This window comes from Salmo salar, chromosome 10, assembly GCF_965601325.2.
Source record: "Salmo salar chromosome 10, fSalSal1, whole genome shotgun sequence".
Lineage (NCBI taxonomy): Eukaryota > Metazoa > Chordata > Actinopteri > Salmoniformes > Salmonidae > Salmo > Salmo salar.
In genome coordinates this window covers 10,538,549-10,566,456 of record NC_138300.1, presented here as the reverse complement: position 1 = coordinate 10,566,456, position 27,908 = coordinate 10,538,549, and the positions used below count along the sequence as shown (strand labels likewise).

General features: G+C 42.7%; 1 protein-coding gene and 1 non-coding gene across 4 annotated transcripts in view; one reads left to right on the top strand and one right to left on the bottom strand.

Annotated features, from left to right (window-relative positions):
• Window positions 1-19,331: 19,331 nt before the first annotated feature.
• On the bottom strand, window positions 19,332-19,402 carry trnaf-gaa (transfer RNA phenylalanine (anticodon GAA)). Its single transcript has one exon. It is a non-coding gene; the product is annotated as a tRNA-Phe (tRNA).
• Window positions 19,403-26,777: 7,375 nt separating this feature from the next.
• The window catches only part of LOC106613488 (E3 ubiquitin-protein ligase RNF13), a 93,212-nt gene continuing 92,081 nt past the window's right edge, over window positions 26,778-27,908 (top strand). For 2 of the 3 annotated variants that reach the window (XM_014215770.3, XM_082956695.1), the window contains exon 1: window positions 26,778-27,060. The gene's annotated coding sequence lies outside the window, so the exon portion shown is untranslated. Of the gene's footprint in view, window positions 27,061-27,204; window positions 27,398-27,908 lie in introns of those variants that run through there. The other variant, XM_082956696.1, reaches the window with a different exon arrangement.

The following is a 27,908-nucleotide window of genomic DNA, read 5'->3' as shown; positions in this document are numbered from 1 at the left end:
TTTAGGTCACCAAAACACAGGCCCGAAACAAGTTAAGCTACCCCAGTATCTCCTTGACCGTTTTGGATTGCACAGCTAAAGAGACACGTGAGACAAGACACAGAGACAACAACAGAAAAATAGATGATGGAGAGAGACACCAGACGAGACACAGAGGCAGCAACAGAAGAGAAGCATAGAGACACACCAGACAAGACACAGAGACAGCAACTGAAGAATAGGCGATTGAGAGAGAAACCAGAAGAGACATAGAGACAGCAACAGAAGAATATGATATGATGGAGAGAGACACCAGAAGAACAGAACAGGCCATAACAGAAGAGGATAGACAAAGGAGACAGTAACAAACAAGACACTGAGACAGCAACAGGCAAAACACAGAGAAAGTGACAGAAGAATGCAGATGGAGAGAGAACAGAGGTGGGTTAAGCACACAGTAGTCTGTATCACTTCAAGCTGCTCTATAGATTCTAATGAGTTGGATTTATTTGCACAAATTATAAGAGGTGAAATACAGACCGTGAAAAAGTAAAACATGGTTTACAAAGAATTTGCTGGTGAGGTGAAAAAGCCTGTGAAATTACTATTAAAACAATTGTTTACTTTTACACATTTTACAACCGGGGGGGACGAGAGAGGAAAGTAAACAAGAGACAGCAACATAGAATACTAAGAGACAGCAACAGATCAGGGCAGACGAGAGACAGCAACAGACGACCCAGAGAAAGCTATAGAAAGAGACAGAGGAAGGGTGAGCACACAGTAGACCGTTTCACTTAAAGCTGTTCAATGGATTCTAATTACTGTGTGTGTGTGTGTGTGTGTGTGTGTGTGTGGTGTGTGTGTGTGTGTGTGGTGTGTGTGTGTGAGAGAGAGAGAGAGAGAGTGTACTGTGGGATTCTTTAAGTTTGGCTAATTGGACAGGTCAGAGTTTGAAGTTGTTGAATCGTTTTTGGCAATGAACTGTAGATGTATGTGTTCGAGAGTAGAGCGTGTTTCAGAGTAGAGAGACTCACAGTGTACTGGCAGCGTCTAGTGTGTCAGATGAGAAGTTGCAAGTTACCTGAAAAATATCTAATCTGTCAATGTTTTAATCTCTCAATGTTCATCTCAAAGTGAACCAAACTCATGCATTAAGCTTTTTTGAAATGACAATTTTTTTATTTACAATTTTTTGCTGGGGGAGAATGCCCCCGGATCCACCTACTGGCTTTGGGCTAAGTCACTAATGTCTTCAAATCCTAGAAACGACCCTGCTCCTGGTCACCCAGCAGTGACACAACCTCCGTGCCACACCCAGGAACATTTTGCAGTGCAGTCATTTTCTCTCCAAGCCCGGGGAAATGGACAGAGCACACCCTCTCCTCTCCAGGCTCTTGAGAGAGCTTGGTCATAATAAATTCAGTATCAGTAAATGTTCGGGATGAAACCACACACACACCATCATAGGGCAGACACCCCTGCAGAGCGCCCCCCTTTAGGAACAGCAAAAGAGCAGGAAAGTGACAGTTCAGCCTCCAACATGGCGTCTTCACCAGGGCTCGACTGGTAATCTTGACCTTACCCTTATAAATCAAAATCAAATATTACAGGGGGAGGCATATCACGTTATTCACTTAGCCTACCACAGAGATGAGAAGTATTTTTCCACGCTTTTTATGGAAACCCAAAGGAGTCAATCCTAACTGCCCCAGTGGCTTTCCATAGCCCCCCTACACACACCAGAACGCGCTGTCCATTGTGCTGACACAGCGCAGCGTAGAAAGATTGTATTTTGCTACCAACCTGTCACTCAAACAGGGACATAAAACTGAGGGGGCACAAGTTTGATCTGAGGGGGCTAAGCTCCCCTTAGCCGTCTCATGGAGCTGCAGGCCGTCAAATCAAAGGCACTCCTTCCATATAAAGTTTTTTTATTTGACAAAAATGAAAACTTGTCAGTTTGCCACTTTCACAAGGTTGGATTAATAACATGTTCAACTACACTGTAAGACTTTTCTGTAATTTCAACAGTAAAGCACTGTATGATTCACAGTGTAATAACATAAATGTGTTTTACAGCGTTTATCCTGTAGATTGCACTGCATTATGGGTAAAATGCTGAAAAATACTTTTATTAACTGTAATTCGGAAGCATCCTGTTAAAATTACTGTAGATTCAAATGATCCGTTTCAGGAGCCCTCATGCTGTCAGGTGAGACACATGAAGCTCAGACTATTTTAGTAAATATCTTCTTGAAGCGGCTGTGAAGTGGAAGAATACTTTCAGCAGCTACTGGGTAGGGACCTTGCCTTGTTTATAAGCATATTTATTGCTAGACAATGTTGAATTACTGCATGTTTCCTTAGCTAACTTAGCTAGATAGCTGGATAATGTTTGCTAGCTAGCTAGCTAGTTGATGTTGACAAAAGCCATTTTGGTCTGCTCTAAATTGCTCCGCGATACCTAGCTGTGCGACCTAGAAAAACATCACAGAGAGAATATTGTGATCATAGAGGCTGCAATACAGCCTAAGTGCCATCGAGAATACACTGAGTGCAGATTCGTGACCGTTATGTTTCCACCAATAATACAAACAAAATGGCTTGTTTCTAGCAGTTCAAAAGATGACCCATATTTGTTCGGCTTGACGGGCGCATTTTACACATAAATCGCGTTGTGGGCCGTACTCTCGAGCCGCTAAAGCTGATGCGAATGACCAGTGCACTATATTGTATTGAGATGCCTGCCAACCTAAGATGCAGTGCCACTGGTCAGCTGTAGCCTAACACAGTGTCGGCGGTATAAACTATAACTTGGCAAATTTTCCCCTCAAAGGATTATACAGTATTTAAAGTAGGATAGCAGATGTCACTGTGATATATTTTACTCAATGGGGAGAGCATAAATGTCAAACACCGGGACAGTGTCCTCCTTAGCTGTTACAACCCGGTGTGATTCAGTTCACTTGGCTCCCATCTGCGCGACATAAATCATCGTTTTGTAGGTCAGGATTGTCCATATTGCCTCTCCCACTAACCATTTGTTTAATTTAAAAAACATTGTTCCATAATGTTACAGTATTAGCTAAACCTGTTCACTTTACCAGTATTTCACAAACATTTGTTAATTCGTTTTTAATGTCGTTACCAATTTGAATACATGTATTTTATGTAGAAATGAATTGTTTTTCTTACATTTAGATTTTTTCTTACATTTAGATTTTACTAAATGTACAGCATTATCCTGGCGCCAGAGTTGACAGCTTAATACTGTAATTTTTCTTTACAGTACTATTTTCCTTACTGTAAAACATTAAGCATCCGTGTAAATTTACAGCAAGGATGATGTAATATGTCTTTACAGTAAGGAAAATAGTACTGTAAAACACATTACAGCATTTCTTCTGTAAAGCAAAATCACAGTATTAAGCTGGCCACTGTGGTGCCAGTATAATGCTGTACACTTACAGGGAATTCTTTTACAGTGTACTTAAGATATTGGCTCGAATCTAGGTTTTCCCTAATGATTTCGAGAAAACGTTTCACTTCTCCCATTGACTTTCCAAATCCCCAAACCCCAGCCCGGTGTGCTAGGTCTGTTTAGAAAACATTCTCGAAGTCCGACGATGTTGCGCCTCTGGGTTTAGAAACTCTGTAATATAAGGTTGCTATAACAAAGCTCTCCACAGTGTCCTGTAAAAGTAGCCATACTTATTGGGTACTAGAAATAATCACCATACTGGGGACAATCTTGATGTGTATATTAATAGCAGAGATCTGTATATAATGACGAGATGCTCATGTCTCCGCCCAAACAATGAGAGTCATTGTCACAAAGGTGGAAAGGCAGATGACAAGCTTAGGTCCAAAATAAGCACAGAGCAACACATTGGGCTTATTTTGGAGAGATTTTGGCGAGAGTGAAACCTCTCGCTTCGCCTCTTCCTCTTTGTTAATAGTCAATAGTTAAGGGGTCTGCCCTATATTTTTATTGGAATTTCACAATTTTCTCCCGTATTAAGAGATACAGTAACAAAGATAAAATAAGAATAACAAAAAACCTAACAAAATAACCAACATACAGACAGAAATTAAAAACAAAAGCTCAATTTAAATAAAGGAATTAGGTCCAACACATGGAAGGTACAATGTACCCGAGACAAGTAAACAACCACCATTCTAAGAAAATCCTTACAGCATAATAGCTGATAAATCAGGTTCTAGGTCATTTAAATAAGGTTCCCACACTTTGTAGAACTGATCTGTTTTAGAATGTAATGTACATGTCAGATCTTCCAATGGCACCCATTCAAATAGTATCTTATGCCAATCCTTAATAGAAAAGACCATGTCATTAATCCAGTGTAAGAGGATGTTTTTCCTTGCTGCGATGGTAAGGATGTTGTAAAGCCTCCTCTTACGCATATAAGTAATATGCCTACTAGGGAGACCTAACAGCAAAGAAACTGGGTCGAATTCTAGGTCGACCCCCTAGGATTTTTTTAATTTCTTGAAGAACATTAGATCAGTATCTTTGTAGTTTGGAAAATGACCATAAACAATGTGTTTGGGTGCCTGTATCCGTTTTACATTTAAGACACTGAGGAGAGAAGGAGGAGGGGCTTAAAGCATGTCTGCGATTTGGGGATACATGCAATCTTTGTATTATTCTTAATTGGATTGCTCTTGTACGATTACAGAGCTATTGTTTTTGCATATCTCCAAATGTCCTCTCCCATCTCCTCGTCAATAGTAACAGACAATTCTTTCTCCCACACTCGCTTGACCCTCTGTGTGTCAACAGTAGAAAAGGACCTTAAAGCATCATAAAAAAAAACGTTGATATTTTCCTTTGAGAAAAAATGCATTCTTTCAATGACAGACACATCAGGGTTGCCAAACAAGGTCGTGTTCTTCAAAATATAATGTCTTGTAGAAAGTGGGAAAAGTCCTCCTTTGGGAGTTGATATTTCTCAACCATCTGGTCAAATGACAATAAAATCTTATCAGCGAATAAATCATTTAGTCTGCCTATGCCCTTATTAAGCCAAATGTTAAAGCCAGCATCCAGCAATCCTGGTACAAAATCTGGGTTGTTAAGAGTCGGGGTAAGAGCAGAGGTTAGTTTGGACCTTCCCAAAAAACATTGAACTGACCTCCATGCTTTGAGTGTGTTAAGTGGAATGGGATTATTGCAGTAATTTTTTACAGATTTGAAGCTTTTGAAAAATAAAAGATCCTGCAAGGGGTATTTAGAAAAATAAGTCTCAATGGCTAACCAAATAGAGGAGTCATCATTTGTGATCCAGTCAGAAATATAACATAAGTGATAAAACCAAATATTGGGCAGATCCAAGACCCCCATCGAACCTGGCAGCTGCAATATTGCTTAACCAGCCATTTAAATATTTGATTACCTTATTGGAAAGTAAGATTGGGATAATTTGCATTGGGTAAAGTAGTCTAGATAAAATGTTCATTTTCAAGAGGGATATTCTACCCAACTATGAAATCGGAAGAGTTGCAGCGCTTCAGATCCTGTCTTATTGTATCAAATAAGGGGGAAAAATTAGCTTTGTACATTTGCTGGAATTTATGAGTTACAAATATACCCAGATACATTAAACTGTGAGTGAGACCATTTAAAAGGAAAGGGGGTTGAGTTAGTAGGTACAGAGTGAGGACTACCAAGTGGCATAGCCTCTGATTTAGTTAAATTAATCTTGTAGCCTGAGAATTCACTGAATAATCTATTTTTTTTTATTTAAACCTAACTATGCATGTCAGTTAAGAACAAATTCTTATTTCCAATGACGGCCTACCGGGGAACAGTGGGTTAACTGCCTTGTTCAGGGCCAGAACGACAGATTTTTACCTTGTCAGCTCGGGGATTCGATCCAGAAAAAATTTGGTTACTGGCTCAACGCTCTAACCACTATGCTACCTGTCACCCCGACAAGAGATGTAATTTAAGTCTTTGGGCTAGAGATGAATATCAAAACATCATCCACATACAAGCTTATTTGATGATGAACGTCACCAATGAGCAGACCCTGTATAATAGGCGTTACTCTGATGGCCTCGGCCAGTGGTTCTGTAGGGAGCGCAAATAGGAAAGGGGACAGAGGACAGCCCTATCTGGTACCTCTGTGTTTGGAGAAGCTATGCCCTTAGCCCATTAGTAAGGACAGCAGCCTGAGGGTCATCATATTTCTCACTGTTGCCACTCCCTCAGCTCCCAGCTGTGCCCTGGACACCATATGTGAATTGATTGCCCCGCATCTATCATCAGAGTTCGTACTGTTAGGTGACATAAACTGGGATATGCTTAACACCCCGGCCGTCCTACAATCTAAGCTAGATGCCCTCAATCTCACACAAATTATCAAGGAATTTACCAGGTACTACCCCAAATCTGTAAACATTGGCACCCTCATATATATCATCCTGACCAACTTGCCCTCTAAATACACCTCTGCTGTTTTCAACCAGGATCTCAGCGATCACTGCCTCAATGTCTACTTGTGTTATGGGTCCACGGTCAAACGACCAACCCTCATCACTGTCAAACGCTCCCTAAAACACTTCTAATCGACCTGGACCGGGTATCCTGGAAGGATATTGACGTACTCCCGTCAGTAGAGGATGCCTGGTTGTTCTTCAAAAGTGCCTTCCTCACCATCATAAATAAGCATGCCCCTTTCAAAAGATGTAGAACTAAGAACAGATATAGCCCTTAGTTCACTCCAGATTTGACTGCTCTTGACCAGCACAAAAACATCCTGTGGCGCACTGCACTAGCTTCGAATATTCCCCGCGACATGCAACTTTTCAGGGAAGTCAGGAACCAATATACACAGTCAGTTCGCCTCTCTGGGAAATGTTGGACGCTAGCGCCAGTGAAATAGCAGAGCGCCAAATTCAAAACAACAAAAATCCCATGATTCAAATTTCTCACACATACAAGTATTATACACCATTTAAAGATAAACTTCTCGTTAATCCAACCACATTGTCCGATTTCAAAAAGGCTTTACAGCGAAAGCATACCATTAGATTATGTTAGGACAGCACCTAGACAAGAAAAAGCACACAGCCATTTTCCAAGCAAGGAAAGGCATCACAAAAACCAGAAATACAGCTAAAATTAATCACTAACCTTTGATGATCTTCATCAGATGGCACTCATAGGACTTCATGTTACACAATACATGTATGTTTTGCTCGATAAAGTTCATATTTATATCCAAAAACCCCATTTTACATTGCCGTGTAATGTTCAGAAATGTTTTGCCTCCAAACCTCCGGTGAATGAGCACATCAATTTACAGAAATACTCATCATAAACGTTGAAAAAATATACAACTGTTATGCATAGAATTTAAAGATAAACTTCTCCTTAATGCAACCACTGTGTCAGATTTCAAAAAAGCTTTACGCCGAAAGCACACTTTGCAATAATCTGAGTACAGCACTCAGTCACCAAAACAAGCCATACAGATACCCGCCATGTTGTGGAGTCAACAAAACTCAGAAATAGCATTATAAATATTCACTTACCTTTGATGATCTTCATCGGAATGCACTCACAGGAATCCCAGTTCCACCATAAATGTTAGTTTGTTTCGATAAAGTCCATATTTATGTCCAAATACCTCCTTTTTGTTCGCGCGTTTAGTCCAGCATTCCAAATTCACAAGAGCGCGCGTTCAGTCAATCTGAAAAGTCAAAATAGTTACATTACAGTTCGTAGAAACATGTCAAACGATGTATAGAATCAATATTTAGGATGTTTTTATCATAAATCTTAAATAATATTCCAACCGGACAATTCCTTTGTCTTCATAAAGGAAAGAGAAGGGAGCTCGTGCTTACTGCCAGACACCTGATTACAACAGCTCTCATTCTCTTCCCATTCACAGTAGAAGCCTGAAACAAAGTATTAAAGACTGTTGACATCTAGTGGAAGCCTTAGGAAGTGCAATATGACCCCCCGCGTAGCATGGCTTGCAACTGTTTCAACTTTTCTGAGGTGAAGCTGCACACAGGCCTCTCTGCCTAGTAGTGGTTTGTCAAATGTATCTGTAACATAGAACTGTAGATGTGCTTGTCTGTGCACTGTGTGCACTTGCAATGTCATTATGCCCTTTGGTTTGACGCGGGTGCCTCCATACGCTATGAGTACAGTCTGTCTCTTTCACTTTGAATTGCTTGGGCAATTTGTCTGCTATTGCTTGTGGGAGCACATTAGCTTCAGCTCCTGAATCGAACTTAAAGTTGACTGTCTGTTCCCCTATGCGTAAGTTTGTGTGCCAGCCGGCATTTCTTTTGCGTGCTAGTGTCACTGCACCTATGAACAACGTGTCCGCTTCCCTGACCTCTGCTTCAACAGGTGCAACATCTGTCCCTGACCTACGCACAGCTGCAAAGTGATTTCTAATGCCACATTTTTTAGAACATTGTGTTTGTGTGTTTTTCCACAAGTCTTTGTATGCTGCACACTGATTGCGTAACATGGCAACCTTTTTTTTCCATAGCATGCACAAACTGTTCTGTGCTACTGGTAGCTGATATAGCCTTAGCCTGAGTGGACGTAACTTATACTGCTAACATCTATGGCCTTAGCTAGGGTTATCTGAAATGTGATGCTAATCACAATTTTGTCCCTCAGCATTAGATCCTCATATTTCTCCAAACCTCTCTTATCCTGAGTTTGCACACAACTGCCAGGACATTAGATCTATGGCGACACTCAAGTTTTTGAATCCTGACACTCTCAACACATTCACAAAAATAGTAATGGCCTCTAAACCTTCCGGCTGTCTACTGGACCCTATTCCAATTAAACTACTGAAAGTACTACTTCCTGTGCTTGGCTCTCCTATGTTGAACATTATAAATGGCTCCCTACCCTCACTAAAAGTGGCAGTAATCAATAAAAAAAAATGCTCTTGATCAGCAACTCCCTGCCTTCCTGAAGACAAATAATGTATATGAAACCCCATCATTGCACTCGTGAAGGTGGTAAATTAACTTTGAATAACATCAGACCAATGCTCTGTGTCTGTCTTGTGTTCCTAAACCGAAACAGACACCATCGATCATCGTACACTGTACCCGTACACAGCCAATCTGTAAATAGCACACCCTACTACCTCATCCCCATATTATTACTTAACCTCTTGCTCTTTTGCACCCCAGTATACTCTCCTTGCACATCATCATCTGCACATCTATCACTCCAGTATTAATGCTAAATTGTAATTATTTCGCCTCTATGGCCAGTTTATTGCCTACCTCCCTACTCTTCTACATTTGCACACACTGTACATAGATTTTTCCATTTTTATGTTCTATTGTGTTATTGACTGTACGTTTGTTTATGTGTAACTCTGTGTTGTTGTTTTTGTCGCACTGCTTTGCTTTATCTTGGCCAGGTCGCAGTTGTAAATTAGAACTTGTTCTCAACTGGCCTACCTGGTTAAATAAAGGTGAAATAAAAAATTGAATGAAACATTATTTTGGAAGGATTGGAAACCGTAATTGGTCTACGTGGACAAGTTCTTGCCTGGTTTAGATTTTATCTGTCGGAAAGATATCAGTTCGTCTCTGTGGATAGTTTGTCCTCTGAGAAATCAGGGGTGCGGGGTCTCTGTGGGCTATATCCTGCCTTGTCTCAAGTAAGTCAGTGGTCTGTTGATATCCCTTTGGTGGTGTAGGGGCTGTGCTTTGGAAAGGTGGGTGTGGTTATATCCTGCCTGGTTTACCCTGTCCGTGGGTAACTTTGGAAGGGGCAACAGTGGCCACTGACCCACAACTCCCCCCATCTGTCTCCATTATCTATGCTGCAATAGTCTGTGTTGTCGGGCTAAGGTCAGTCTGTCATATCTGTTGTAATTCTCCTGTCTTATATGGTATCCTGTGTGATCTTAGGTAAGCTCCCTTTAATTCTCCCATCTCTCTCTCTCTTTCTCTCTCTCTCTCTCCCCTTCCGGAGGACCTGAGCCCTAGGACCATGCCTCAGGATTACTTGGCCTGACAACTCCTGGCTGTCCCTGTCTCCAGTCCACCTGGTCGTGCTGCTGATCCAGTTTCTGCTGTTCTGCCTGCGGCAAAATGGAACCCTGACCTGTTCACCAGTCATACATTTACTCCTGAGGTGCTGACCTTTTGCACCATCTATAACCACTGTTGTTGTTATTAGACCCTGCTGGTTATCTATGAACGTTTGAACATCTTGAAGAACGTTCTGGCCTATTCTTATCATCTCCACCCGGCACAGACAGAAGAAGACTGGCCACCCCTCAGAGCCTGGTTCCTTTCTAGGTTTCTTCCTAGGTTCCAGCCTTTCTAGGGAGTTTTTCCTAGCCACTGTGCTTCTATGTCTACATTGCCCAAAACTGATGTCTCTCAAACACAGTATTCCGCTGTGGTGCGCAGTAGTTTTCAAACGCTTTCATCGCCTCTGCCAGTTTCTTGTTTTCCGGATCGGCATATGAAATCTCTATCATGTTGTAGATCTCCAGCTCGTCCTTGCCAATGCAGTGTAGCAAAACTGTTATTTTCCTATCTTCCGACTTGTAATTTAGCCCACTGACTAAGTAGTACAGGTTCAGTCTTTGTCCCATTTCTGCCAATTTTCTGAACGGTTTCCATTCAATAACAACGGTGATGGTGGTGTAAATGACTGCACTGCTGCTAATCCCAAACTCGATAGCTGTCACGTCCTGACCAGCAGATGGAGCTAGTGTTTTAGTTTTGGGGTCAGGACGTGGCATGTTTGTATTGGTTAAATGTTGGGTGGATGATTGGGACTTCCAATTGAAGGCAGGTGTGTATAGTTGCCTTTGATTGGAAGTCCTATATAGGTGTGTGTGTTTTTCTTTGGGGTTGTGGGTGGTTGTTTTTTGCACTGCGTTTCTAGCCTGCAGAACTGTAGCTGTTGTTACTTTGTTTGAATTGTTAAGTGGATGCTTTACTCCTTTATTTTAATTAAAGATGAGTATTCACGTACCTGCTGCGCCTTGGTCCATTTCTACAGAAGACAACCGTTACAGAACCACCCACCAAAGGACCAAGCAGCAGAAGAGGAGGAAGCCACAGGAGAGAAAAAGGGAACAATGGACATGGGAGGACGTCCTGGACGGCAAGGGAGCCTACACCTGGGAAGAGATCCTGGCCGGAAGGGATCGCCTCCCATGGGAACAGGTGGAGGCACTCAGGAGAGTGGAGGCAGCTGGACAGAGGAACCATCGGGAACGTTACGCTGGAACACGGTTGGCTAGGAAACCCGAGAGGCAGCCCCAAGATTTTTTTTGGGGGGGGCACACGGGTAGTTTGGCCAGGCCAGGGAAGAGCCGTAAGCCAGCTACCCGTGACTACAGGGAGGTGCGTACGAGGTGGAGGGCGCCATGTTACGCTGAGGTGCGCACCATCTCGCCTATACGGACGCACAGCCCAGTTCGCCCAGTACCAGCGCCCCGCAGGTGCCAGGGCAAGGGGAGCATCGAGCCGGAAGGGGTGATGCCAACCCTGCACTCAAGACCGCCAGTGCGCCCTTTCGGTCCGGTGTTTCCCGCCAGACGCACTAGCATGGAGGTGCGTGTCTCCAGGCTGGCACGTCCTATACCAGCCCCACGCATCAGGAGTCTAGTGTGTCAACCCAGCCTCGCCAGTCAACAGTCGTCAGAGCTGCCCGCCAGTCAACAGTCGTCAGAGCTGCCCGCCAGTCAACAGTCGTCAGAGCTGCCCGCCAGGCAACAGTCGTCAGAGCTGCCCGCCAGTCAACAGTCGTCAGAGCTGCCCGCCAGTCAACAGTCGTCAGAGCTGCCCGCCAGTCAACAGTCGTCAGAGCTGCCCGCCAGTCAACAGTCGCCAGAGAGGTCAGACTGCCCTGAACTGCCGGAGTGGCCAGACTGCCCTGAACTGCCGGAGTGGCCAGACTGCCCTGAACTGCCGGAGTGGCCAGACTGCCCTGAACTGCCGGAGTGGCCAGACTGCCCTGAACTGCCAGAGTGGCCAGACTGCCCTGAACTGCCAGAGTGGCCAGACTGCCCTGAACTGCCAGAGTGGCCAGACTGCCCTGAACTGCCAGAGTGGCCAGACTGCCCTGAACTGCCAGAGTGGCCAGACTGCCCTGAACTGCCAGAGTGGCCAGACTGCCCTGAACTGCCAGAGTGGCCAGACTGCCCTGAACTGCCAGAGTGGCCAGACTGCCCTGAACTGCCAGAGTGGCCAGACTGCCCTGAACTGCCAGGGTGGCCAGACTGCCCTGAACTGCCAGGGTGGCCAGACTGCCCTGAACTGCCAGGGTGGCCAGACTGCCCTGAACTGCCAGGGTGGCCAGACTGCCCTGAACTGCCAGGGTGGCCAGACTGCCCTGAACTGCCAGGGTGGCCAGACTGCCCTGAACTGCCAGAGTGGCCAGACTGCCCGGTTCTGCCAGAGTGGCCAGACTGCCCGGTTCTGCCAGAGGTGCCCGCCTGCCCGGATCTGCCAGGGTGCCCTGCCTGTCAGGATCGGCCCGAGTGGCCCTCCTGTCCTCCGGCTTAGCCCGAGGGGCCCTCCTGCCCTCCGGCCCAGCCCGAGGGGCCCTCCTGCTCTCCGGCCCAGCCCGAGGGGCCCTCCTGCTCTCCGGCCCAGCCCGAGGGGCCCTCCTGCTCTCCGGCCCAGCCCGAGGGGCCCTCCTGCTCTCCGGCCCAGCCCGAGGGGCCCTCCTGCTCTCCGGCCCAGCCCGAGGGGCCCTCCTGCTCTCCGGCCCAGCCCGAGGGGCCCTCCTGCCCTCCGGCCCAGCCCGAGTGGCCCTCCTGCCCTCCGGTCCAGCCCGAGTGGCCCTCCTGCCCTCCGGTCCAGCCCGAGTGGCCCTCCTGCCCTCCGGTCCAGCCCGAGTGGCCCTCCTGTCCCCCGGCCCAGCCCGAGTGGCCCTCCTGTCCCCCGGCCCAGCCCGAGTGGCCCTCCTGTCCCCCGGCCCAGCCCGAGTGGCCCTCCTGTCCCCCGGCCCAGCCCGAGTGGCCCTCCTGTCCCCCGGCCCAGCCCGAGGGGCCCTCCTGTCCCCCGGTCCAGCCCGAGGGGTCCTCCTGTCCTCCGGCCCAGCACGAGTTGTCCGTCTGCCAGGGTCAGCCCAAGTGGCCCATCTGCCCGGCGCAGTTAGCAGCGCCACCGAAGTGGGCTACGCCGACGGTGGAGCAAGGTCCACGCCCTGCACCTGAGCCACCTCCAGGATAGGTGGGTTGGGGAGGGAGGGTGTAGCACAGTGCCGTCGGTGACGGCAGCCACCCTCCCTTCCCTCCCTTATTGTTTTAGGGTTATTGTTTATGGGTTTTGTGTTGTTTTTTTTTTGTTGGTAGGTGCATTCCGGGGTCTGCACCTTGAGGGGGGGGTACTGTCACGTCCTGACCAGCAGATGGAGCTAGTGTTTTAGTTTTGGGGTCAGGACGTGGCATGTTTGTATTGGTTAAATGTTGGGTGGATGATTGGGACTTCCAATTGAAGGCAGGTGTGTATAGTTGCCTTTGATTGGAAGTCCTATATAGGTGTGTGTGTTTTTCTTTGGGGTTGTGGGTGGTTGTTTTTTGCACTGCGTTTCTAGCCTGCAGAACTGTAGCTGTTGTTACTTTGTTTGAATTGTTAAGTGGATGCTTTACTCCTTTATTTTAATTAAAGATGAGTATTCACGTACCTGCTGTGCCTTGGTCCATTTCTACAGAAGACAACCGTTACAATAGCTAATGACATGAACGTATTTTCATTCACTCATGTCCAAAAAACGTTAGCACTTAGTATGCTAACTAGTCACTTGTCGTAGTAGTCTGCTGGCAAGGTCAACGTCCTCATGCAGCTAACCTTAGCATTGGAATTGTCTCTCTTTGTTCTTTGATAGAAGATAATGTCTGATTACAGCCACTCTTCTTCCACTTCTGACACCATGTTGTGCTCTTAAAAGCAAATATATTTGCCAATAGAGACTGAAGTGATATAGACGGGTTAGCTGAAAACGTCACGAAAACAATGTGCATGCTTCAACGGGGCAGAAGTATGTGTGTTGCTGTGATTCTGGATGCCCAGATAGCTAGCAACAATGACATGAAGCTGCCATGTTGGGAATCGTAGGTGGGTCGTTTCAGCTACTTTCATCTTGTTCTTGATACCATATCTTGTTTTGAGTTGTTTTGACTGATGTCACGTCTATGTTAATATGCCTAAAATTTGCTAGCTAGCTAACCAACAACTGTAATGATGTATTTAAGAGACAACAAGTGCTCATTGTGCAAATGTATGTTTTCAATAAACATTGGAGAGGAAATGTAGTTTACATGTTGTCAACAATCTAAGCCAACCCCATCTGTTTTGCCCCATAGTTGCATTTATGCATTTGCCAAATAACAGCCTATTTAATAAAGGGTTTGGTTTGTGAGACTGCTTTGAAATAAATATTAATTACTAAAGCATTACTGAAAGATCATGTTTGGGAGCAGAAAAATAGTGAGTGGACATGCCCTTTTTATCATTATTTTAGCCAGCACCCGTTAATATTTTGGATGTGCGTAAAAGCCTCCATAGTCTACCTTAATATTATATGCCCACGGGAAGCAATTATGGTGCCTTTTAACTGTATTTAGACATAGCCTATTTATCTGTTTTGCCCCATAGTTGCACACATTAACTCTTTATATCAATACCGAAGCATGGTAAAATAACAGGGTGCATGCAGGCACACTACAAGACAGCTGCCATGTTGCTCATTTGCATATCTAATTGATCTTCAACCTCGAGTGATACTGATCAGCTGTTAAACATAAGGGAGTTATGGACTAACATTAAAGTTGTATAGCTCCGTATACTACAGACATAGTCCCTTTTAAAACAGTCCTAATAGTGGAAATCTGGTAGTCTAACGTGAACGACGCCATGTGATGAGCATTCCGAGCAACCTCCACTTCTTCACCCCCAATTGACCTCCTCCTAGCAGAAACCCATTTAAGTCACGGCACCAATGTGACCGGTAGGGAATCGCGAACCCCCGTGTCCTGCTTCTCGCCACAAGATGGGATTTGAACACTACTACTTGCCCCACTGAATAAAAGCTGTCAAAGTTATCACACATATATGATCATGTCTTGAAGGAGATCGGGCAAGGGAGAATTTAGCTTAATTAATTGTATTTCATGACAGAAAACATGACCATGCTTGTTTAAAGGTGGGATATGTGCGAATGGTCAAATGTGGTAGGCATACATCTTCTGAATTTAGGTCACATAGGCTATGTACATAAAACAGAGAACAAAACTGAACACATAGGCCTACAGCCCTATTGCCGGCTTCTGATTTGAGGTGAAGTGTGGCTGTGATCTAACATGCATAGAAAAATAATATGGAAACATGTTTATTGAAAATAGCTTTGTTTTGTTTTGGACTTTGTTTTGAATGTGATACTCACACCTTTATGATGTCATAAAGAATGACATGCATACTTTGAAGAAGACTTTATTATAAATTTTAAATGGCCTACAAATGCATGTGTGTGTATTTGCTCTTAACATGATATTGCCAGATGGAAGAAAATAATAAGGTAGGGGTAAACTGTAACAAGTTATACATTATAGACTGTTTCAGTGTATTTGGGGAACCCATGGGGAACTCTGGATTTACATTAACATACATTTCAGTTTTTTATTTTTAATAAATTTGCAAAAATTCTAAAAACCTGTTTTTGCTTTGTCATTATGGGGTATTGTGTGTAGATTGATGAGGGGGACAAAAACTATGTAATCCATTTTAGAATAAGGCTGTAACGTAACAAAATGTAGAAAAGTGAAGGCGCCTGAATACTTTCCTAATGCATTGTATACAGTGCCTTCAGAAAGTATTCACACCCCTTGACTTTTTCCACATTTTGTTGTGTTACAGCCTAATTTTGTGTCAGTGTCCTACACACAATACCCCATAATGTCAAAGTGGAATTATGTTCTTAGAGTCTTTTTACAAATTAATTAAGAATGAAAAGCTGAAATGTAATCAATAAGTCAATAAGTATTTAACCCCTTTGTTATGGCACGTCTAAATAAGTTCTCATCTCTGTACCACACATTATCTGTAAGATGACTAAGGTACCTCAGTCGAGCAGTGAATTTCAAACACAGATTCAACCACAAAGACCAAGGAGGTTTTTCAATGCCTAGCAAAGGGCACCTATTGGTAGATGGGTAAAAATATAAAAAGCAGACATTGAATATCCCTTTCATGATGGTGAAGTTATTAATTATACTTTGGATGGTGTATCAATGCACCCAGTCACTACAAAGATACAGGTGTCCTTCATAACTCAGTTGCCAGAGAGGAAGGAAATCAATCAGGGATTTCACCATGAGGCCAAAGATGACTTTACAACAATTACAGATTTTAATGGCTGTGATAGGAGAAAACTGAGGATGGATCAACAACGTTATAGTTACTCCACAATACTAACCTAAATGAAAAGATGGAAGCGTGTCCAGAATACAAATATTTCAAAACATGCATCTTGTTTGCAATAATGGACTAAAGTAAAACTGTAAAAAATGTGGCAAGTAATGAACTTTATGTCCTGAATATGAAGTGTTATGTTTGGGGCAAATCTGACACAACACTTCACTGAGTACCATTCTTCATATTTTCAAGCATGGTATGGCTGCATCATATTATGGGTATGCTTGTCATCGGCAAAGACTAGGGAGTTGTTAAGGATTAAAGTTTACAGAATAGAGCTAAGCACAGGCAAAATCCTAGAGGAAAACCTGGTTCAGTCTGCTTTTCAACAGACACTGGGAGACAAATTAATCTTTCAGACGCCCTTATTATTCACTGTATCACAATTCCAGTGGGTCAGAAGTTTACATACACTAAGTTGACTGTGCCTTTAAACAGTATGGAAAATTCCAGAAAATGATGTCATGGCTTTAGAAGCTTCTGATAGGCTAATTGACATCATTTCAGTCAATTGGAGGTGTACCTGTGGATGTATTTCAAGGCCTACATTCAAACTCAGTGCCTCTTTGCTTGACATCATGGGAAAATCTAAAGAAATCAGCCAATACCTCAGAAAAAAAATTGTAGACCTCCAAGTCTGGTTCATCCTTGGGAGCAATTTCCAAACGCCTGAAGGTACCACGTTCGTCTGTACAAACAATTGTACGCAAGTATAAACACCATGGGACCACGCAGCCGTCATACCGCTCAGGAAGGAGACGCGTTCTGTCTCCTAGAGATGAACGTACTTTGGTGTGAAAAGTGCAAATCAATCCCAGAACAACAGCAAAGGACCTTGTGAAGATGCTGGAAGAAACAGGTACAAAAGTATCTATATCCACAGTAAAACAAGTCCTATATCGACATAACCTGAAAGGCCGCTCAGCAAGGAAGAAGCCACTGCTCCAAAACCGCCATAAAAAAGCCAGACTACGGTTTGCAACTGCAAATGGGGACAAAGATCGTACTTTTTGGAGAAATGTCCTCTGGTCTGATTAAACAAAAATAGAACTGTTTGGCCATAATGACCATATATTATGTTTGGAGGAAAAAGGGGGAGGCTTGCAAGCTGAAGAACACCATCCCAACTGTGAAGCAAGGGGGTGGCAGCATCATGTTGTGGAGGTGCTTTGCTGCAGGAGGGACTGGTGCACTTCACAAAATAGATGGCATCATGAGGAAGTAAAATTATGTGGATATATTGAAGCAACATCTCAAGACATCAGTCAGGAAGTTAAAGCTTGGTTGCAAATGGGTCTTCCAAATGGACAATGACCCCAAGCATACTTCCAAAGTTGTGGCAAAATGGCTTAAGGACAACAAAGTGACCATCACAAAGCCCTGACCTAAATCCTATATAAAATTTGTGGGCAGAACTGAAAAAGCATGTGCGAGCAAGGAGGCCTACAAACCTGACTCAGTTACAGCAGCTCTGTCAATAGGAATGGGCCAAAATTCACCCAATTTATTGTGGGAAGCTTGTGGAAAGCTACCTGAAACATTTGATCCAAGTTAAACAATTTTAAAGGCAATGCTACCAAATGATAATTGAGTGTATGTATCTTACCCATTGGGAATGTGATGAAAGAAATAAAAGCTGAAATAAATCATTCTCTCTACTATTATTCTGACATTTCACATTCTTAACTGACCTAAGACAGGGAATTTTTACTAGGATTAAATGTCAGGAATTGTGAAAACTGAGATTAAATGTATTTGGCTAAGGTGTATGTAAACTTCCGACTTCAAATGTAGGTCTTAGGGAATATAGGGCCCAGGGAACATAGGTTGAGGGATTATAGCGCCCAGGGAACATAGGGCTGATGAAAATCCTCTCCTTCCATTCTACAGGTAACTGCCAAAATAAAGAAAACACTTGAGTAAATGAGGGATACAAAGTATATTGAAAGCATGGGGTGCTTCCACACAGGAAGTTCCAGACACTTGAAGAATCTATGCCAAGGCGGCTTGTGGTGGTCCAATGCCCTATTAAGACACTTTATGTTGGTATTTTCTTTATTTTGGCACTTACCTGTAGCAGCAGGCTACACAGAGAATGGAGCAGTTGGATAGGTGAAAAAGGAATATAACATTAATGGATAAAGTCTGGAATGACTCAATTTCATGTGTACAACATCTAAAGAACTGCATCACTATACTAAGAGCTTTGTTGTTTAAAAAAAAACGTATTTGGTTGTAGGATTACAGGTTTGGATCTGACGAGAATAAACTGATCCTAGATCTGTGCCTAAGGGCAATTTATACCTAGTGCCCCTATTACCAAAGAAGAGATAATGTTTGCAATTGAAAATCTGCAAAATGGTACGGCCCCAGGATGTCGTTGGGTATGTCATTTTAGGCGAAAATAGAAAAAAAGGGTCAGATCCTTGAGCTAGAGACAAATCAGAGGTCCATGCTATATGAGCTTGTGATCTCCACCATCTTGTGGCTCAAGCTTGTAACAACATTTTCAAATTCATATCACTGTTGTACTGTACTGAGCTTTACTCTATCAAAATGAACTGGGTGCTAACTACTCTGGGTGCCAAGACTAAATTGTAAAAAACTGTAAAAAACTGAAAAGAAATGAGTATGTATTTCAAGGAACCAATAACGTATACAACTACTGTTCAGCGAACACCAGACTGAGGTAAAGGCAGTTACATGGGGAAAGGTTTTATGACTATATGGGTGTTGGGTACAAGGACAATGCTGCATTGGGCCACATTCCAGCTCCATCCCTGGGCAACCATACCCTACTATACATTTACATTTTACATTTTAGTCATTTAGCAGACGCTCTTATCCAGAGCGACTTACAAATTGGAAGAAGGAACAACATCTAATGCCGAAACCCGGGATTGAACCAGGGACCTTTAGATCTTCAGTCTAACGCTCTCCCAACTGAGCTATAGACTTCTACTCTAGTCAACCAGCAAGTGAGAGAGACAGACAGGTCTGGCATTGACTCTTTCAGTGAAGGGATGTGAACGTAAGGAGTAAAGCACAGAGCACGGAGTCCAACTTAGAGGCATAATAATGAAAAAGGGGTGTTAAGTGTCATTCGCCACATGCTAACTATAGTTTTGTTACGATTTACAGTTTGAACTAAAAATATAAAACAAAAGCCCATTAAACGGATGGTTAAATTTGCACTTTGTTATGCAACCACTCTCATCTGTTTGAAAACCTTTCACAGATCTTTGTGTAACAGAGTAAGTGCTGTTCCCGACCTGACCTGGTATCGAACCCGGGACCCTCTGCAAAACAATACTTCATACTCACAAAGCAGTGTTCTTACTAACCAATTGCTCTACCATAACCATGGTCTTGGTTGAGCAAGGGCAATGTTACTTCAAGTCTCAAGGTTGACTTTGACAGCAAGTGAAGCAGATAGTATGGTAAGGTCACTGTTTAAAGCAATAACCAGTACACTATTTGTAGTTGTATTTATTAAGGATCCCCATTAGCTGTTGCCAAGACAGCAGCTACTCTTCCTGGGGTCCAGAAACATTAAGGCAGTTATGTGCAATTTTAAATATTCCATGACATTACATTTCATAACACTTTCCACAACACATTACGTGTGTTCCCTCAGGCCACTACTGTACTACCACATATCGACAATACAAAATCAATGTGTACGTGTGTGTAGAGTGCGTGTCTTATCATGTGTATGTGTAGGCATGCAAGAACCCTTTTCACAGAGGGTTCTACCTGGAACCCTAAAGGCTTTGTCAAAGGGTTCTTCCATGGGCAAGCCGAAGAACTCTTTGGAACCCTTTTTTCTAAGAGTGTACAATTCATGTGACTTAACAAATTGAATCAATTATTGGGTGAATGATTGATCAAATACACCTTTTTCATTCATTAGTGGCCATTTATAAGGATTTATATGTATATCTGTTTGTTGTAATGTGGCTAGAGTTATATGCCTGGCTGGTACCTTTAGTAGGCAACGGATGGCACTGCCAGGGGTGATGCCCATGTCGGTCAGGGCTCAGAGGTCCTGAAGGATGGCACCAGTTCCAGGAAGTGCCTCGCCTGCTTGTCATCTGACAGTTGCACATGGAAGTAATCCTGCCAGAAAGAGATGGAGTGTCCCATACAGTCAGAGAAAGAGGGCTCAACACTGATGGAACAGTAATGGAGGGTGTCCCACACATACAGAGCCATTATGGAGGGTGTTCCACTCAGACAGAGGTGAATGGATGGTGTGTCATACAGAGAGAGCCGTAATTGGAAAAGATTCCACTGGTGTACAATAGTAAAATAGACAACAAAATCAACATAAACATCATTGATCATCATCATTTCAATCCCCATCACATAACCATGCCTCCTACTGTAAGTACTACTCACATAGAGCCCGATTCCGACTTAGGAAACTACGCCTTACTTACGTACGCCTTTCATACGTACTTCTCAGTAGTTGGTATTCAGACTTACCTTATGAAGGTGTGTAACGGGCTTTGCAGACGTGGTTCCCAAGTGTGAACTGAATAAATGTAATTCAACTTTTGAAAACCCTTCCACTTTCTGGCCAACAGATTTTCTGGTGGAGTTTTCATTCAATGGGGTTTTCAGTACATTTATCTTAAGTCATCCCTTTAAATACGGTGTACCTTTCATTTGAATTTTGTTGACAGACTAGAATACATCGAAAGAACGGGTTCAGAAAATAGAGATCAATGAAAAAAAAACATCTAAATATATGCATATTCTTCTCAGTTTCAACACCAACTGGTAGATTTAAAAATACTCTGATCTTGTAGATTATTTAGGCAAATTGTAGGGTTAGGAAAATATATTTTGTGCGTAAAGGCTCAGTGATTTGATTGATTCTGAAAATTGCCACATTCAGTTTGTTAACCCATGGTAATTTTGGAAGATTAGTTTATATAGAATTATAATAGGGAGACTATTGTACAATAGTAGGCTATACACTCATCTATTGCCCGCACTAACCATGGAACTGTGTGATGACACAGCCAAGTATTGCGCCATGTGTCAGGTTCAAACTGTTAAGGCTTGGTCTGCGCTCTGCTTCATAACAATTTAATTAGCCTTTTTAAAATAAATATTATTAACTGTTACAAATGATCCTCAGCAACAACCACATGGCAGTGATGGCGTTAACAGAGGAAGCAAATGAAGGTAAACGAAAACATTTAATGAAATATAATGATAATGTACAGTAGGTTCTACCAAATTAAGGGAACTAACAGTAAATTGGCAGTTGAATATGTTGTTATTAGTCCTACTGACTTCGGTACTGATAGTGCTATTTAACATGATATAAATAGTAAACGGAGAAAGTCAGCCAGGGTAGCCTATAATTAAGACATTTGAGAGTGCCCATCCTTACAAGTTAAAATGCCATACAATTTAAATCATAAACTTTACTGTGGGAAAGTTTGCTGCCATATTTTTGTATTGTTTTATTTCACCTTTATTTAACCAGGTAGGCTAGTTGAGAACAAGTTCTCATTTACAACTGCGACCTGGCCAAGACAAAGCAAAGCAGTGTGACACAGACAACAACACAGAGTTACACATGGAGTAAACAATAAACAAGCCAATAACACAATAAACATGACTGGTTTCACATTTGTCTCCAGCTATTATAAGGTAAAATATATCTAAAACAAGTGTAATTTATATGTACAATTCATAGAAATACCCCCATTATCCATGCACTGTTGTTATGTCACAGATATATGGCATTTCAAGAAGCTGATAAAACAGCATGATCATTACACAGGTGCACCTTGTGCTGGGGACAATAAAAGGCCACTCTAAAATGTGCAGTTTTGTCACACAACACAACGCCACACATGTCTCAAGTTTTGCGGGAGTGTGCAATTGGAATGCTGACTGCAGGAATGTCCACCAGAGCTGTTGACCCCAAAAATGTTTTATGTTCATTACTCTACCATAAGCCGCCTCAAACGTTGTTTTAGAGAATTTGGCAGTATGTCCAACCGGCCTCACAACCGCAGACTACGTGTAACCACTCCAACTCAGGACCTCCACATCTGGCTTCTTCACCTGCGGGATTGTCAGAGACCAGCCACCCGAAAAGCTGATTAAACTGTGGGTTTGTACAACCAAATAATTTCTATCAGAAACAGCCTGAGCCTCCAGCGACGTCCCCCAGTCCAGAGTCTTCAGCGACGGTCCGCTGTCCGGAGTCTTCAGCGACGGTCCGCTGTCCGGAGTCTTCAGCGGCGTTTCGCAGTCCGGAGTCTCCAGCGGCGGTCCGCAGTCCGGAGTCTCCAGCGGCGGTCCGCAGTCCAGAGTCTCCAGCGGGGCTTTCATGTTCAGAGCCTCCGGCGATGATTCATGGTCCAGTTCCTCCGGCGATGATCCATGGTCTGGTTAAACAAAAGCGGAGGGATCAGCGGGCGGAGTGGGGGCTACGCCCCGAACCGGAGCCGCCTCCAAGGATAGATGCCCACCCGGACCCTCCCCTATAAGTTCAGGTTTGCGGCCGGGGGTCCGCAAAGGGGGCATTATCACTTAAGAGTACTACAACATGCTAAAGTAAGCACTACATAATCAAGAGATACTACAGTGTGTAGTATAGTACTCTACAGTATACTACAAAATGATATAGTAAGCACTACACATGCTCAAGGGATACTACAGTGTTGAGTATTACATTCTACAGTATACTACAAGATTCTATAGTAAGCACTACATGATCGTGGGATATTACAGTATACTACCAAATTATTTAGTAAGAACTACACAATTGAGGGGATACTACAGTGTGTTGTGTAGTATAGTAGTCTACAGTAAACTACACAATTTTATAGTAAGCACAGCCTGATTGAGGGATACTACAGTGTGTAGTATAGTATTCAACAGTATACTACAAAATTCTATAGTAAATACTAAACATGCTCAAGGGATACTACACTGTGGAGTATAGTATTCTACAGTATACTACAAGATTCTATAGTAAGCACGATATGATCAATGGCCACTACAGTGTGTAGAATAGTATTCTACAGTATACTACACAATTATATAGTAAGTACTACACATGATCAAGGGATACTACAGTGTGAAGTATAGTATTATACAGTACACTACTTTGCTACAGTTCCTTACAGAATTCTATAGTGACCTCATGGCACAACGCCTCTCCTTTATTTGACCTAGATAGTTTGTGTGTATGTACTGATATGTAGGCTACGTGTGCCATTTTTAAATTGATGTAGTTCTGACCTTGAGCTGTTCTTGTCTATTAATGTTCTTTATTATGTCATGTTTTGTGTGGACCCCAGGAAGAGTAGCTGCTGCTTTCCAAACAGCTAATGGGGATCCTAATAAAATACCAAATATAGTAAGTACTCTAATATTCTATAGAAAGCTGTTTTTCATGTGGGAAGCAAAAATGGTCCCTGGTAAAATATAGTGCACTACATAGGGAATAAGGTGTCATTTGGGATGTACATATACAGTGGTTCTTCCTTTAAAATTGTGTCGTACTGCAGCACACCTTGCGGGCTGCCGCAGAATTCTATGGCACGTTATTTAAGTGTCAGCCATTGTTGCCATTAATGCTAGTTAGTGCTAGTTTGACCACCATAGGGCATCTTTGAGAAGCATTTGACTGTTTTTAATATTGACTGTACTAGAGATTTTTTTTACTTTTTTTGTAAGAACATAGTATATGGGATTGATTTGAAGAAATGTAGCTTAATTCATTTGAATAATATTATGGTGTTTCTATTCCAAGAAAAACAAAACCCTCAGGGTTTCCGTTAGGAAAAACTGGCGCTGTACAACACGACCGGTTGGGAGTAGGCTACTAAGTGATTGCGTGAAGAGCTAACATCCTAACATCCAATCCTAGCATTTCCACACCCTAATTGTAGGCTAACCAATACCCAAACGGAGATTCACTGAAAAGAAAAATCTCATTGATTTATCAAGACCAGTCCTCATGCTTGTCTCAGAGCAGCGCAAAACAGTGCTGAAATAGTTGACCACACGCGGGTAGGCTTGTCACGTGTGCTCCCTCTCCAACCTCTAGGTCACCAGGCTGCTTGTTATGGCGCAAACCTGCCACCATCTTTACGCGCACCTGCGTGTCGTCAGACTCACCTGGACTCCATCACTTCTCTGATTACCTTCCCTATATATGTCACTCCCTTTGATTCCTTCCCCAGGCATTATTGTTTCTGTTTCTGTTTCTTGTCTGTGTGCTGTTAGTGTTTCTTGTTTTGTACTCACTCCCTGAACTTGCTTCCCGACTCTCAGCGCACATCATTAGAAGGCTATTTCTTCAAACCTTATTATAACAATTGGATGACTTTTGGGTGTCCCAGTAAGCAACAATTTTTTGCCTTCATTAGACTACTTTATTCCAATATTTCTGTCATTCGGTGATATTTATTCACATAGTAATTTGTTATGGATCCATCCAGATGCGGTTAGAAAACAATGCATTTGGTGGACTCGGTAAGAGTCTATTGTCCTGTTGATAGCCCATCAAGGTTGGATAGGATGATAGAATGATAGAATTGTTCAACAAGCGTTTTGTACTTATAAATTCATGGCTTAATAATTCCGTATAATTCACCCTATTACAATACATTCACTCCATTACAATAAGCTGCCATGTCTTTAACATGAAACAATAACTCAGTACACCACCATTTGCTAATTTCCTCATTATTCAGTTGAGGAATTACTCTTTAATAGATGTCGGCTCATAAATGTTTTACATATGACTATGTCTATCAACGTGTAACTGTTTTATTCATTGCGGACTGTCGCCTACATTTGACATAGCAAAGATTGTTCAGAAGTCAGTGATTTAGGGAAACTGGTTGACAATTACATTGGTAGATGTTTTTATGATTTTTTTACGCTTTTCACAGATGGATTCAAGTACCCAGATAGTGGGCGCACAGGAGCAGGTGTTTACATTCCTGAATTTGGTGTACAAATATGTAGAAGACTAATAGATGAACTGTCAACATACTCAGTTGAACTGTTGGCGATAGTAGTTTCCCTCCAGTGGGTGGAGGACGTACAACCTATTAGAATTATAGTGTGCTCAGATTCTCTGTCTGTATTGAAATGTTTATCATCAGGTAAATCTAATAGGAATGATCTACTATTGGAGGTATTAATGTTATTATGGAGAATTGAGAGACTGGGTGAAGCAGTGAGATTCTGCTGGGTCCCAGCACATTTGGGTGTTGAAGGGAATGAAATTGTAGACCAGTTAGCCAAAAAAGCTTTGAAACGAGATATAATTGATATTAATGTTCTACTGGGTAAAGGTGAGGGCAAATGTAAGGTTAGAGACAATTTGATATGAGCAACCAGAGGAAACTGAAAAAAACCTCTACACCTCCTTTACGCCACACACAGAGACTCTACCACACCCTCCATTTGGTAAATCTGACCATAATTATATCCTTCTGATTCCTTCTTACAAGCAAACACTAAAGCAGGAAGTACCAGTGACTCGCTCAATACGGAAGTGGTCAGATGACGCCGATGCTATGCTACAGGACTGTTTTGCTAGCACAGACTGTAATATGTTCCGGGATTCATCCAATGGTATTGTGGAGTATACCACCTCAGTCACCGGCTTCATCATCAACTGTCGTCCCCACAGTGACCATATGTACATATCCCAACCAGAAGCCATGGATTACAGTCAACATCCGCAACGAGCTAAAAGCTGCTGCTTTCAATGAGCGGGACACTAATCCGGACGCTTATAAGAAATCCTGCTATGCCCTCACCACACACCCGGGTTCGATCCCGGGCAGTGTTGCTGCCGGCCGCAACCGGGAGTCCCATTAGGTGGCGCACAATTGACCCAGCATTGTCCTGGTTATGGGAGGGTTTGGCCGGCCGGGATGTCCTTGTCCCATCACACACATGAAGTGTGTATGCTTCAACAGGAGATGGTCAGACTGGAAGAGGTATATTAGGAATTTAAGGAACCAAGTTTTGGTGATTGACTCATTCACTGTCCATTCATCCCATCTGTATAATTGAAATGAGCCCCTGTTTGGTTGCTATAGGAACAGTCAGTGTTCTACTGAGAACAATAGAATAAGAATGTGTTAGTATTATATATCCTTAGGCCATTTTTTCCACAACTTTGGAAGTATGCCTGGGGTCATTGTCCATTTGGAAGACCCATTTGTGACCAAGCTTTAACTTCCTGACTGATGTCTTGAGATGTTGCTTCAATATATCCACATAATTTTACTTCCTCATGATGCCATCTATTTTGTAAAGTGCACCAGTCCCTCCAGCAGCAAAGTTAAACTGTGATTGACCACACACTCCAGCACAGTTGGTGACAGTATGCACCTTTAACTTTTGTTTGCGGATCACCATTATATCATAGAAGAAGAACAAGAAGAAGAAGCTAGCTAGGGATTATTGTTGACATTCTGTCGTACTGACATGTCTAACGGAATTAAATTATTGGAAATTATTGCGATTCTATTGATAGATAGTAAATTATTGTAATATCCATATTAGCCGCATCTTTTTTTAAACCAGATGAAACTTCGGTCTGATTTAAAGGTAAGGATCCACGCTCTAGCTAACTGTTATAGCATTTGTAGCTAGCGTTGATTTCTAGCTAACGTTAGCTAGGTGTTAGCAACGTCAACTATGCTTGTGGCTGGACTCGAGTCATGTAATAATGTCGCCAGTAAAGATTACCATCCGTACGCTTGTTTATAGCTGCATTGGGGTTGGACAGATTTCCTGTTTAGATTAAGACACCACGGAGTCGGCGCGAGCTATGGCTCGGAAAATGTAATTTGAAATAATGGCCTTCTCATCCCTGGATTACAATTTGAAATTGGGATAATGGGATAATTATACCCACAACGCGATTTCTCATCCCTGGATTGAGGTACGTTTTCTGAGCCATATCTCCGCAGTGTCTTAAACTAAGGAAGTATGTCCAAACCCAGTACAATTTTAAGCAAGTGTAGGGTCAGAATATATTCTGGTTTCAAGTTGAACAGATGCCTAATTGTATTTTAGTGTGTTAATAATGGCAGCTTGCTTCATTGGGCATGTTTAGAAAGCTTGCAATAGCTTGCGAAACAGGGTTGGACCAGATTTTCCAATTTGCCACTGTGTTTAGGTTCGCTAGATAGGGGATTTGTGACCAGCATAACATTAGCTCGGAAGTTCTCACTTGCCAAATGAAGCTCACCAAAGGCAAATTATAGTTTGGCTAACTAAATAGGTTGTCATTCAAGAAGGCCATGTGCAGTGTTGGGGTTAAAGCGTTACAGTAATAATATAAGTTACTTATTGTTCCAGTTTGAGTAATAATACTGATCAAAAAAATTGTTTGCTACTTTTATCATTCCCTTCCTATTACAGTTATTGATCCAAATAAATATTTGTGACTA